This window comes from Saccostrea echinata, unplaced genomic scaffold (genome assembly GCF_033153115.1).
Source record: "Saccostrea echinata isolate AGI-Se365-2 ecotype Australia unplaced genomic scaffold, CSIRO_AGI_Sech_v1 ptg000015l, whole genome shotgun sequence".
Taxonomy (NCBI): Eukaryota; Metazoa; Mollusca; class Bivalvia; order Ostreida; family Ostreidae; genus Saccostrea; species Saccostrea echinata.
Window position 1 is genome coordinate 16,367,856 of NW_026889764.1, and position 14,637 is coordinate 16,382,492.

At 33.8% G+C, this 14,637-nt stretch overlaps 1 protein-coding gene across 1 annotated transcript in view; it reads left to right on the forward strand.

Moving 5' to 3' along the window:
* The window catches only part of LOC133187577 (heat shock 70 kDa protein 12A-like), a 71,145-nt gene that overhangs the window by 29,555 nt on the left and 26,953 nt on the right, over positions 1-14,637 (forward strand). The window lies entirely within an intron of this gene.

The window sequence follows — 14,637 nt, forward strand, 5'->3', positions numbered from 1 at the left end:
ATCCACATCTGATTTACACCACTTCTCGAATATATTGCTGCACAGTACTCTTGAAGTTCGCCTTCTATACTGTTAATATCTTAGTGAGGAGTAAAGAAAGAGGCTTGGTTGAACATTAACTGAAACTCGCTATGTATCTTTGTTTGTAAGGATCTTTATGAAGTTTCGGAATCCAATATAGATATTGTAATTCAAATTCATTTTGGTTGTTTGGAATATTAAAAATATTCAAAACTGGCATATGATTTTGAAGAATTTCTTCCTTAGAAAGAGAACTATGAGTATAAGTTGGATTACCACTTGTAGAATTATATCCAAATTCTTCTCAAATACATTTAATATAATGAGCCTTACAAACAAAGACACTGTTGTTACCTGCTTTGTCAGCAGGGACCAGTACGTACTGATCATGTAATCTATCTAATTCTTTTTTTCACTTCTGGATTATTGAATACAGAAGGATAGATGGTTCTCATATTGCCCCTCAATCTTTTAATGCGCGATTTTAACATACATCTGATACATTTAATCCATTCTGACAAAGCGTCAAGGTCTTCTTTTTCATGTCTTGTCCATCGCCTGGCGTAATCCTCTACAGAATCCATAATATTAATGAAATTCCGACGTTGAAGGATCGGGGTTCCCTATATTTAGGACCTTTTAAAATTAGTGGTCTAAGGTCCTCATTATTAATTATATTTACGTCACCGGTAAAAACGTGTCCAGCTGGACCACAGTTATAGGGTGAAGAAGAACATGAACACGATGGAGGATTATGTTTCAGATATTCGATATCCAGGCACTGTAACGTTTTCTTGTAATTAAAAAGTTTGGAAGCAATAGTCGATGTATATTTGTAGGAAATACAAGGTGTAGTCTTTAACTTGAAATATGGTGGAATACAAGACTGGACCCTTTTGTGATTAGGAATATTAGTTATATTAACCGCGTCAATTCCTTTGTTGGCATATTGAAGTTTAAGGAAAAAACGGACTGTTTTAGCTGCTTCTTCTTCAGTAAAACGTGGGGGTTTAGAAAGCCTATGATTTGCAATATCCATAATCACAGATCCGAGCCTATATTCTGGTGTCGAGGAATCAAAAAATGGACTTTCATTGATCTTTTCAAGAAGACTATGTAAAAGTTTCAAAGGGACAGAGTAAAGTTTGGTACGAATATGATGTAGACCTAACTGTTGATTTACGTAAAGTAGTAATGAATCAAAAGAGACGTGTATTAAAGGTTTATTGTAAGACCGATGCCCATGACTAGGCTTAGGTCTCTGTGTATGGTTAAAAAGTCCCATCACATTTACATTGTTACACTGTGGACTGGAAAGATTTCCAACACCATCGACATTGTCATTACATCCATAGGGAAAGGCTGTACCTAGTTTTCTAATCCAAAATTTTTCTCTTTGTCTACGGAAAGGTGTACTCAGTGATGGACTGTTTCTATGGTGGTAAATGTTTTCTAGAATTCTAACTTTCATTGACAAAATTGAATGATCAGGTAAATTAAGTTGTGCTTGTAGAGAAGCTGCTCCCCCCCCCCCCCCCCCCGTTGTTGATTTGAAATCTGTGATCCGATATTCTTTTATGAAGTGAACCCTTGGTTTCACCAACATAAACAAGACCACAAAGATTACATTCTATTCCGTAGACAACATTAGTAGATTTGCAGTTCAGATTTTCCAAAGTTTTGGTATAGAAGCTCTGTCCAGTAAGATTACTGGTGAAAGAAGTGTTAGTTATCAAAATGTCACATGTAATCAATCAAAATAGTAGTTTGTTATATTTTCAACAGTGAAATACTGTGATGAATAAATTTAATAATAGCGATATTCACTCACAGTGAGAAAGGATACCGCGGCCAAAGTGATATTGTGAAAGGATATCAAAGTAAGTAAAAATAATTTCTGGCCTGTAATAAGATAAAGATAGTAACTAAACCATCTTGATAGAGACTAAAACTGCCAATTTCTTCCCAAATAATATGTTGCTACAATCCATGTTACAATATTTACATTCAACATATATTTTGCTTATAAAGTATGAGGAAAGCTACGGCATTCAAAACACCATAACACGGATAGGGGGTCAAAAGGTTAAAGTATGCGTTTTATTTTGACGTCACAAACGTTTAACGCCGTGGAAGTGCAACGTCATAAGCGAAAATCAAATTTCACGCTCACATTGAACAGAAGCTGTTGCAATGGCTCTTCCATTAAATGTAACTTACCCGAAGGATAATACAGGGATTTTGAAATTAAAAAAACACCTTTGCAGTCAAGGCAAGGAGTTAAAAAATGTAAATATAAGCATTGAATCATTATTTTTTGAAAGATATAGTCTCATAACTGCAACCGGTGTGTGCAAACAAATTTTCATAACGCGCTAACACGCGTTACTCAATTTGTTTGCACACACCGTTGCAGTTATGAGACTATATCTTTCAAAAAATAATGATTCAATGTTTACAATCATAACTGCTAAGCTATGACGTCTCAACTATTGAACTATGACGTCACAGCCTATGCCACTGTGTTAAGAGAAGACAGAGGCAAATGGAAAATCAAAGAAAATGTAATTAACTGAAAATTCATTTTTTTTAGCTGGATATGGAATTTATTTCACTCGTGAGACAGGATTTTTTTTATTTTTTTCACTCGTGCTTCGCACTCGTAAAAATAAAAAAAATTCTGTCCCACTCGTGAAATAAATTCCATATACAACTACAAAACATTGAAATCCTCTATGTACAATATAAATTTTTAAGTGGGTAAACTTACAAAAATATTGAAATTATCCAAAGATAAAATACTTGTATTAAAAACATTCACAAGAACACTTACAAGTTTTATTTTGCTCAGTACGAAATGTGATGTAAACGCAAACATGGAATTGATTGTATTACAAGCGAATCTTCAAGTAGCCATGATTGTGTTAAGATACGGTCACACGATGCGATTTTTCATCCGATTTGCTCAGGTAAGTCGAATGGAGTCGATTGGTGGGGTGGTCACACGTTGCGATTTTACATTTGATTTACAATCGATTTTGATGGGAAATTAACAAGTACTTGTTTTCTTCCAGTTTGAAGTTATACTGCCTAAAAACACCTTACGATAATTATTGAGGTCACACGTGAGCTAAATTAGCGAAATAAGATATACCTACATAAGATTTCCGTCATCAGCCATGCAAAAATTATTTTTGTGATCCCCGTTTCATATTTCATCATATACTGATTATGGCCTGTTTTTACATAATAATACCGCCCCTGTGTTCACCGAGTATGATGTTGCTGTTTTAACAGATCGTGTATGATGTCACCGACTTGTTGGACGCGCAGTTAAGGGAAACAGAGGAGTGGATCAATCTTTTTTCATAATTTGTTAATATTTACAAGAATGTTAAAAAAATTTTTTATTTTTTTTTTTAATATAAGATGGTAATTAAAGTTAAAAATTGTCAAAAGATTATACAAGAACTGATGCTTTACACGTTTTATCACTTGTATAAACGGAGACTATGATGTACATGTAGTTAAACAGTCATGTGAGTGATGTGACCATGTGTCCTTCATCCCCTTAACATTACGTCGTTTTATTACATTATGACGTTGATTTTGACGTAATTTTGCGATATGTCAGTGAGCACTTCACTAGATGAAGAAGAAATCCGCACATAAAGGACAATAAATACTTTTGTTTATTTTGTTTTTACTTCGGCACAAAAAGTCTTAAAAAAAAGAACTTGCACTAGACTTCGGCCTACCAAGAAAATAGGATTGCCAGAAAAGTTAACTTTGTCCGTTTGACCAATTATTGATAATTTTTTTTTAATAAATACAAGAAACATGGCCTTTTATATTCGAAAGTTATTGCAGGTGATCTATTTACTGCCAGTTGATAACTCTGTATTGCCTGACTGGGTACACTGTAAATAGAGTTCATCAGACGCTATTATACAGAAGATGAGCGAACAAAGCGAGGGAAATGCCACAGTGCGACAAACATGAGGGTGAAAAATTAAATCCCAGCTATAGCAAAATTTTCTTTGATGTTTCATGATCATACATTAAAGTACATGTATTCCTCTTTAAAATCTCCAAAATTTGCAAAACTCTCACAAAGATTGAAATTATTTGCCTATGAAATAGCATACACACACTAAAGAGGGCAATATTTGCCCTTTGTGTGCGGCATGTTTCTTCATCTAGCAAAACGTGTAATAAACGTCATAATGGGGCAAAATGACGTAATGTTAAATTGAATGAAAAAAAAAAATAATGGCGTTTGTAGGTTTATTTAATTAACAGAAGTACTTTAAACAGAAAAAAAACAAAACAACAAAAGTACATGTTCATTTCGCTTCAAGATCGTTTGTAAATCAAATAGATTCGACTTACCTGAGCATGTCGAAAGAAAATCGGATGAAAAATCGAATCGTGTGACTGCATCTTTAGTTGGTTTTTAACTGTGATGTTATAGTTTTTGGAAGTCGCGACGGTATCATTACGTCTAATATCAAATTCTCCGTATGGGATTTTTCTTTATGGAACATAACAGTATCAATAATTATGTTGCGTGTTTCTCTATATAGAAAATATAGACACTATTCTCTATTGAATATAACAATGTAATATAGACCATGATTAAGTAAATGTATAAAAATGAAAACAATACACATTGTTATGTAAAGTCAATGATACTTTTTTATGATTTCTTTTGGTTTTCATTTAACAAAAAAAAATTGACCGTTTTAGTGAACATAAATTATGTTAGCCCCCTCAGGACGAAAATATTATACAGTTGCTGACTGGATTAGAGGGAGACAGTCGATCTGTTGAACCGGAGTGCAAGCTGTTGCCCAAGGCCGTAGGCCGCGGTCAACAGCTTATACTCCGGTCCAACACATCGACTGTTTCCCGAGACTCCTGCCAACAACTGTTTTGTTATACTCTTACTAAATCAAATTCATAAATTTAACAGAAAATAAAACTGTTTGGGGATAGAGAGACTTTACGTGTATTAATCAACGATTATGAATGGGATTGCCTTCGCACTTGAACAAGGGTTTTACAAATATTACATGTTAAACAATGTTGCCCTCAATCCCAGTCAATATTAGTGTCGTTTAGTAATTATTGAATTATAAGACATTCATATAATGAGTACTTGTCGTGTACTCATTATATGAGTGAGATATTGAACCTGTTGATGAGATATTGGATAGCTTACGTCACACTGTGGACGGGTTCAGCTAAATCTTATTTGCATTCGTTGGTGTTCGACAGTGACAGTATTGACAGAGTTTTACCGCAGTGCGGGAAAATTTACATTAACTGGAAGCCAGCACAAAATATATGTATGTCAGAAAAAAAGGTATAACAAAACACTAATTTATTGACTGTTACATGTGTTCTCGTGCAAAATCAAATCTACCCCTCGAACCAAAATATTTGCCTTCGGGACTAACGGCCTTAGGCAAACAGTTTGGTTCTTGAGTCCGACAAAATACATGTTGCCCTCGAACCCAGTCAATAAATGTACATGTATTATATTATTGCACATGATTGACAGGTTGATCATTATTAAGAAATTTGTCTACGAACTTTATGGACAACCCTTGTAGAAATGGTTGATTGATTGATAGACTAGTATGTTGTTTTACGTCCCATTCGAGAATTTTCATCCATATAGAGACGCCACCATACACCAGTGAAGGGCTTCAAATTTAGAACTATACTTGGCACTCAAGGTCATTGAGCAATGAGGGTTCTTTATCGTGCCATCGCCTACTGTGACACGGGAGCTCGGTTTTTAAGGTCTCATCCAAAAGACCCGTGACTTTTAATTCTAGTGCCGGTCGCTAGGCGAAAGAACTGTCGCTTCTTAGGTTTGGCGAACGAGAATCGAACCCGGGCCTCCCGATTCCCTTGTAGATATGAGGTTTTGAACCAAAAAAATATATAGTCCAAGGAACCATAAGATATATATTGTTTTTCATTTAAAGCTGGACACGACTCGTAAATAGGCATACGCCATATTAGTTTTACTATCACCGATATCAAAACTGGGGTATACCCTTCGCATTCGTTACACCTGACTGCTTTATTGTCAAGGGTACCGGCGTAGAATGGACAACACGTGTTCATTCTGTGTATCTTACATTACCATTGTTTACATTTTATTGCAGTTTTACGTGTATTTTTGTTTATTTGTGTACCGCACTGACCTGTGCAAGTGTACTTTGTTGTAAGTTTCTTTGGTAACTTTCTGTCCTGCCGTGGAAGAAGTACACAATTAAATTTGTCTCTATCGAGTGTTTTACAATAGCGTTTAGCATACATTCGTCTATACAGATGACGACTGATTACACTGAACAGTGACTAAGTTAACGGCTTTTATTGGAGCCCTCAGGTATGATAAAGTCAGTTTTGTTATAACGGACCATGAGAATTATAGATGTCAATATATGCGAATTACGCTGGATTTTTCTAAAAAAGAAAGCATATGTTATGGATATGAGAGAAAGAACTTTGATTTCTTAAAGCAATACTTCCTCTTAATTTCTTCTAAAAAACCATTTTAATTTGTTAGTACACTGAAAACACTTTGATCGACCTATTATAAAAATTCATTTAACGTTGAGCTTTATTGATATTTGTGGCTACAGTGCACGAATGTTGTCTTCAAAATATATGTAGTCATCAAGGCTATTGCGTAAATGATGGTCAGTGCGTGTGTATCAAAATGCACTAAACATCAGCCAAGGCGTTGATCCAAGAATTTACGGTAAAAACGAAATCAAAGCGAAAAGATTTACCTAAATTCTCACATTAAATGCACAAATACAACTGATATGAATTGATGGCGAAAACTTTACTTGTATGTGTACTTCAGTCATAAATTACTGCCAGTTTTAAAATAAAACAAAACAAAACAAAAAAAAAAAAAACTTTTTGAGAAAAGGAATTTTAATAACTAGAAGCATAAGTTAAGCGGAGACATATATGTTTCTGATTTAAAAAAAAAACTACTGTAACAGGCATTGGATAAAAGATCACAAAGAATCATTGTGAGTATTTTCACGCATGTCTGCACTTTTCCTTTTTTTCCTTCAAAAAATAAATGTCCGAAATACAATATATTTACCCCTGCATAAAAAAAAAACAAATTTCCTTATAATTACCTGGCTCACATTTTAAGGCCTTATAATTAAAGCACTTGCAATCATTTTCCTTATGTAATTTTAAATTGCATTGTTGCATGATTTATGGCAAAAAAGGTAATCAAATCACTTCTCCTTTTCTTGAGATAAACCAAAAGTATGAATGTCAAATGATTCTTTCCTAGAACAGCCAAAAAATCAGGATTGGTAAATTGGGACTCTTTTTTCAGATGATTTGTAAATGCTTAAATTTAGCTGATAACGTTTAAATTTTATTAATTATCTCTATTTAAATGCATGTAAGCGTTATTTCTCTGGACAAGCCATATGTTTAAATGTAATCTTTATGTGCATTGCGAGGCATTTTTTTCACTCTTTTATGCTATATTCTATGCTCTATTTTGTCAGTAGTGTGTGCATGTACATGAACTTATACTTTATAAACCGATAAAAGTTGAATCTGGACAGTAGAAGGGTTTGATGCTGAGAGTAATTCATCTTCCCCTTTATATCCCCAATAGCCAATAAGATTGATGGAGAATCAGATTAAGGAAAATCTTTGGAAATCAATTGAAGGCCGGACTTATTTAAGTTAGCGTTTTAAAACTTCTTGGCTGCTGTCAGAATCGAAGGGAACGCTTAGGTTCAACCATCATGTAACGTGAAGCGGTCACCCATCCAAGGGTTATACAGGTTCGCCGATGCTTAACTTGTCCGAAATAGAGGAAGACACTACCAAAATCGTTCACTGAAAGGCCGCTCCCCTCCTTTCCCCCATACTTTTTCTTGCAGTAAAGTCATATCCTCCCCAAATAAATGTGTTTTTCGGAAAAATCAAAAAGTTTATATCGTCCCACATCCACAAAATATGACTTTGAGTTTGGACAATCCGCTGTTCAAAGATTGTTCAGGTAAGTTTTAAGTTTTTTTACCCTCCCCTTTCGCTTAAAATACGATTCTTCTGCCCGTAATAGCTAAGAAAAAATAGTACATATCATTGTTTATTCTGTGACATTAATGAAGCCAAAGAAATAACATTTCAGGCTTTCTGGAAAGCCAAACTTGTCAGCAGTATTTTCGTTTCAAAACAAAATGGAAAATTTTATCTTAATTATATCTAAAAATTCTTCTTGTGAATAATGTGTGTAAAAAGAACCCATCCTTTGTTTTTGCCAACCCAGCGGAATGTCAGATTTATTACAACTGCTCATCAAGAAGGGGCTCAAGTAACATAGCAGAATGCAGATATCCTGATATGTTCTCAACACAAATACTTCGATGTTCAAGGTGGAGATCGAAAAGAAATCAAAAGTCAATTGCAATGTAAGACATAGACACCTCTCTTTCTCTTTCACACACACGCCCTCACAAACACACACATTAAAAAGGTATTAAAAAAAAAATTGGAACAAACATTGATAGTAGATGATCGCTCCTTCATTGTAAAAGAGTACTTAATTTTCTTCATATAGGTCAATATAGGGCCCATAGGTCAAATAACTGTGCATCAAGAGGAGGTGCAATGGGTCCTACGTGTGAGTATTATATGCCCACATGTGAGGGTATGCCAGACGGCCTGCAAAGTTGGACGTGGAGAGCACACACACCATTTTATGTGAAATGTTACTAGGAAAGAAGGACCGAGAAAGGCCTGTGTTCAATTGACCCAGATTGGGGAACTTCATCTCAACCAATGAACGGAAAGTGCTCCTCCATATACGAAAAGCCCGAACACTCGATAAGGTGTTTGGAACTGGGTGATGGGAACCTCTGTGTTTTATGGCAATATGTTGGTATGTCGCGCCTATTTTAAATGTGAAAACGGTAGCCGTCTTGGAGTAAAATGTCCAAGTTGAACTAATTTTGATGCTAGAAGTGGCGAATGCAAAGAAGAAAAATTTGCTCATCACGCACAGTGTCAACTTTATTGTGATTCAACAAGCTCTGACGTAAAAAAAATAATAACATTCTAGGTGGGATGAACGAATGTCCTTACCCAGATTTGTTCTCTGAAGATATTTCCCAGTGTGTTATCTTTTCACTTTTTTCTTGCGTGAAAGACAAGAAGTAAAAGATGGATGTGAGTAAATTAAAAACAATTCAGGAAATGATTTGTTATGAATAGTAGAAGTGTTTAAATTACTTTTATTTGCTAAACAATCAATTACTTTGTAAAGAAGACATTATGTTTGGTTGATTCTTAATTAGTGTGTTATGGTAAGTGTAAATTTAAATTGAATATTTTTGGATAGACATACTTCTTTCACTTTGGGTAGCAATATATATATACTAGATGAAATCCCGCGCAAGCGCGGGTAATTGAATTTATACCACTACCGACAGAAAATATATTGTAGTTTCTACTAACAACCTACAGGCTTATAGCAGGAAGAAATACTTTGTTTTAGAAAAAAAAAACTTGAAAAAATAACAATTTCATTAATTGATGTTTATTGTGAAACCTGTTATACTATGTTATGGATATTGTACTTCAGATGCTCTTATTTCATTTCCGTCAAGGATAAAAGCAGCGAATATCCACATTTTACTGATAAATTCATTGTTTTGTTTTTGTTTTTTTTTTTGAGGGGGGGGGGGGGTAAAAATTCACAGGTATACTTGGGTCTTGGTTTATAAATATGTATGTACCTTATTGATATGTAAAAATGTACTTTACCTTTTTTACATATCAATAAGGTACATACATATTTATAAACCAAGACGCAAGTATCTGTGTAAAAATTACCTTTTAACGCCCTATGAATAGGCCGAGTATTTGATACAAAAGACTGTATTCAGAAAAAAAACTGAAATGTATTGATTAAAGCACAAAATTTTACAGCTTTAATTGTATTTTAGCAATATCTTATACATTAATTTTCTCTTTTCAAGTAAGCAATTTTATTACGAAGTAGAAATTGTACTTCAGGTTCCTTGCCACGATGCTCTCAGTAAGGAATATATTACACATTTTACCGATAAATTTATTAGGAAAACCTTCTACATGTATATAATAGTCTTTCGATATATAAATATACTCACAACTTATAGTGTTATCAATGATTTACCATTATTTCAATGACCATTCACGCATATAAGCTTTTTTTTATGTTCCTGCAGCTATAATCGTCTCGTTTTTCTTTTTAACATCGGGCTCGGTGCTATATGATGTTCTAGAAGCTTCCATCAATATTAAGATCGGTGAATGACAAAAATAATTTGCACATTTCCCTTTTTAATCGATTATCACAACTTATTTCTTTTATGTCATTTAAATCAAGTTTTGATTGAATAATTTTGTGATGACGTTTTATGAAATAAATGAACGATTGCTTGTTGTCAGTTTCATTGAAAATTGCCAGAAACTTAGATCCGTCAACCGGAAACGCCACCGTACTCATGTTTTTGCTATTTCATGGCTGTTTATAGAAAATAAAAGTAGAATTTTAATTTAATGTACGATACTTACAATGCGAGTGAAATCTAAATATAGTTTACGGACATCATCTTGTATCTAGTGTATTCTTAGAGGAGTAGGTAAAAATTCTGGTGCATCCGTTTCGGAGTTTATTTGCAAAATGTATTAATTTATAAGTATATATATATATATATATATATATATATATATATATATATATATATATATATATATATATATATATATATATATATATATATATATATAAATTTACAGGTTTGTGATTGTTTGTATTTTTAGGTAATTATGTAGCTGTAAGAAGCAGATACAGGAACACCTACATGTATTTATGCTCCTTTGATAATCCAAGTTGAGCAAATAAATCAGACGGGCTGCACGAACATGCTATTAAAAAGCCTGCCCCTTTCTACATGATATGTGAAAAGGAACGTTTCATCTATGAGGGATCTCGTCTTCGTGATTATTTTCAGTGTTAAAATCTTCATGTATTAAGATTTTCAAATGCAGACATTGGCCATATATAGCTTCATTCAGTGATCATGATATTTCCTACATATATAATGAAATATAATGATAGAAGGGAAATTGAGTAGCTAGGATAACGTTTTCCTTATTCATCAGATAGATTTATTATTGCCTTTTACTTTCCTTTATAAATTAACGTTTTTGTTTATCACACACACATAGACACGCACACACCCATACCCTCCCTCACACACACACAAGTTCTCCTCTCTGTTTGTGTGTAGCATATAAAAAATGAACACAACGCGTACTACTTGCTTTAAACACTAGGAAAAAAAATATGTTAATAAAGTGGATATGCAACTATTCTTGATGTTGGAGTGTTTCATTGAAATTTAATCTGAAATTGCACAAAACAACACGTGTTTTATCACAGGCACCTGAGGCGTTGATGACCCCCCCCCCCCCAAACTAGTTAGTTGGGGTGGGATGATCCATGCTTCATTGGGTGATCAAATTTTTACTAGGAAATACATAGAGAATTTCGAAAATCTTTAAAAAATCTTCTCAAGAACAGCAAAGTCATGACTGCTCATATTTATATGGAAGCATTCCCAGGTAGTGTAGATTCAAGTTTGTTCAAATCATGACCCCCGGGTGTAGGATTGGATCACAAATGGCGATCAAAGTTTTACGTAGGAATACATACATGAAGGGAAAATCTTGAAAAATCTTCTTCTCAACAACAGCAAAACCATGATTGATCAAATTTAAATGGAAGCATCCTCAGATAGTCTGGATTCAAGGTGGCTTAAATAATGACCCCCGGGGGTAGGAGGGGGGGGCACAGTGGGCGATCAAAATTTTACATAGGAATACATAGGAAAAATCTTTAAAAATCTTCTTCTCAAAAACAGCAAAGTCATGATTGGTCATATGTACATGGAAGCAGCCTCATAAAGTGTAGATTAGAGGTTGTTAAATTCATGACCTCCGTCGGTAGGGTGGGCCCACAATTGGGAATCAAAGTTTTAAATAGAAGTACATAGAGAAAATCTTGAAAAATATTCTTCTCAACAACAGCAAAACCATGATTGATCATTATTATATGGAAGCATCCTCAGATATAGTAGATTCAAGGTTGTTCGAATCATGAAAACCGGGGGTAGAGCGGGGCCAAAGTCGGCGATTAAAGTTTTACATCGGAATACGTAGGGAAAATCTTTAAAATCTTCTTCTCAAAAACAGTAAAGCCATGATTAGTCATGCTTCCATGTACATATGACCAATCATGACTTTGCTTCAGATGATTTTCAGATCACATTTAATATTTACTAAGTATATAATTACTTCATTGAATAGAAATTTTTAAAAGAAACTATTTTCAAAATAACTATTTATAAACTTTAAAAAAAAAGATAATTATGTTCGTTGTACATTTAATAATTCATATAAAAAGTGTGAAATTTCTACTTACAGAAAAAATTACAAGTAATAGCAATCTTTTAGTGTTTACCTCCGATATTTAAAAACAATTATTTTGTTTATAACAGTGAACTAAACACCTTGTACAGTGTTCAATAAATGGCAGAGAAAATTCTGGTAGGTCACAAAATCACGCTTTCATCTTCGTACATGTATTTGCAATTATTGATCTCAAATGACTGAAGTATCTTAAAACTTGTTAATTGAAAAAAGAACACTTTAGCAGTTTAGAGTCATTAAATACTATTTTAATGGATATACCTTTAATTTTTTTTTTTTAATTTTGCATTAATAGTGATCAATACATGATTACGATACACGTACAATGTTTGACTGGAAGTGCCAATACAATTTTAGAGGTGTGGTTATCTATAGTATTTTTTGCTAAGTAATTAATTGGTATTAAAAAACTTCAACTGCAGTTACTGGGAAGTATTGAAAAAAAGGCTTATCTCTGTTTATTCATGCGCGAAGTCTAGAAGATAATTGATTGTGCGAGCCAAACAATGGACGCTACATGTAATTAGTCAGAGTACATTAACAGTTTAAATTAGAAAGTTAAAAGGGTACACAATTTGAAGGTTCACTTTGAAATTTATAAATTTATTATTAATTGACGATCATCTTACTGTGGCACTAATATTAAACTGTAGCAGAACAGGTGCTGATTTTTTAAAATGTGGCGCTAAGGAATTTTAATGCGGCTCATGGATAACCCTGGTAAGTATTCTTTAAATTTAATAATTTCTTCCTGATGTTTTCTTTACATTTTACCTTGTCATTGGTCAATTACAAAATTATTTTGTTAAAAACATTCTGATTGAGCACGAAAGTACTCTGAAGTTGATATTAAAAAGATGCTTGAGTTTCTGATTGACAATATCTATGAAGTTTTAGGAGATCAAGTCTCCGAACAATTTGTCGGAATACCCATGGTTACTAATTGCGTCTTGTTCTTATTAGACCTTTTTTTGTATTCATATAAAGCGGATTTTGTTTGAAAAACTTCTACATAATAAAAAGTCTCTTGCGGTGACCTTCAATTCAACATTTACATACATCGACAGCGTTTTATCTATTAGGCCAAATAAAAAAATATGTGTGGTTCCGGTTACACCACCAAAAAAATTAGGGTAGGTAGGTAGGGAATTTTTTTTTTTAAATGATTTTTTTAATTATTCTAAATAATACCTATCACTGCTTTGCAAGTGGCATTTAGATGTGGTGTGATAAAATACTAGTCAATATTGGTAGGGGACACCTACATGCTAGCTTGCTTTGGATTTAAAACTATTAAACACTTGCACTATGTTTTGCAAGGAGGCCGTCATTGCTGAAACTAAAACTTAAACCGAAGCTATTGATGGAAATTGGGGAAAATTCCGAAAAAAATTAGAAAATTGCCCCCCAAAAAAAAGCTTAGGGTCGGGGGTATAAAATAGGGACGGTCGGGTAACCGGAACCACACATATTTTTTTATTTGGCCTTATCAATATTCATTTTTACTCCTAAGTGATTCGATATATCCCTTTGAGCTCGAAATAAAAGATGCCACAGAGTCTGACACAACTGTTTCATATTTGGATATTTTACTAAAAAAAAAAAGAAAAAGAAAACGTTCATAGTAACCTAAAAACAAAACTTTATGATAAACGTAATTTCAATTTTCTAACGTCAACTTCGCTTATTTATGTAGCAATATACCATTATCACCTGTATATGGAGTTCAAGTTTCCCAGTTGACTGGGAACTCAAGAGCATGCTCTACGTACGAACAATCAACAGTCTCGTTTTAAGTCAATTAACATCTCTAAGATTCTGTGGTCGATGCAATGGCCTTGTCAACAAATACAATCTATCATTATGTCGAATGTTGACAGACGTTTTTCTAAAAATTCTTAGACCATTACTAGTATTTTCTCACTGTTTTGTATACGGATTTTTCGTTTACTCGATCATGGCAAGGAGCACACGGCGGATGTGGCCGGTGGACAGGGGATACTTACTCCATTTCACCTGATCCCACCTCTGATGTGTTTTTTAAGGTCCGCGTTTGCTTTGTCTAATTTT